The following is an 891-nucleotide window of genomic DNA, read 5'->3' on the forward strand; positions in this document are numbered from 1 at the left end:
AGCCAGAACAACAACAACAGCATCTGGATCAGTTTGTTCCTCGGGATCAAGGGCAAAGAGTGCCTCTGCCGCGTGCCCATCGACTACATTCAGGAGACGTTCAACCAGATGGGCCTGGAGTACTTCACCGAGACACTGCAAGTGATCCTGAATCCGGTGTTCGACAGTTCCTTGGACTGGGTCTTCGGCGATGAGGAGAAGTGGTACGGCATGATCCCCGCCCGATACATCATGTCGGAGAGAGGCGTGGATGATATGCGCCAAAAGTATGAGAGAGGGGACTTTGAAGTGTGTCCAAAGCTCTCCTGTAGGCAGAAAACCCTTCCTGTGGGCCCCAGCGACGTGTGTGGCAAGTCCAACGTGAAAATCTTCTGCTCTCGCTGTAACGACTTTTACGAGCTGCGATCCGATACACAGCTGGACGGAGCAATGTTCGGGACCAGCTTCTCGCACAACTTCTTCGCGCAGCGGCCGAACTTGAGACCCCAGCCGCCCCTGGACGTCCCCCGGTAAGTAATTCTCCGAATTTAGTCCTTGTTCTTTTCTACACAAGGCGCTTGCATTTGCAGTCTATTTGGCTTCCGGTTTTTACGAGACGGCCTTGATGAAGCTCGAATCGCCCGAGTCCTCGCCCAAGAATATCGGATCCTCGGTCAACAAGTCCCAATGAATGATCTGAATGTTTAACTCCACACGAGGGAGAGCAGAAATGTTTGTCCTATATATCAGTAAGCTTGTACTCACGCTAACAGACAAACCTAAGCCTTTTCTATTGACGACTCGGACTGCGGCGCATGTTTTTCCTTCCCTTCACAAAATGTTATGCGTGCACCAAAGTTGACGGGCCAGGCTGGCCAATGCTTGCTGCATACCGGCATCTCCGCAGCAACG

This window comes from Drosophila mauritiana, unplaced genomic scaffold (assembly GCF_004382145.1).
Source record: "Drosophila mauritiana strain mau12 unplaced genomic scaffold, ASM438214v1 U_299, whole genome shotgun sequence".
NCBI lineage: Eukaryota > Metazoa > Arthropoda > Insecta > Diptera > Drosophilidae > Drosophila > Drosophila mauritiana.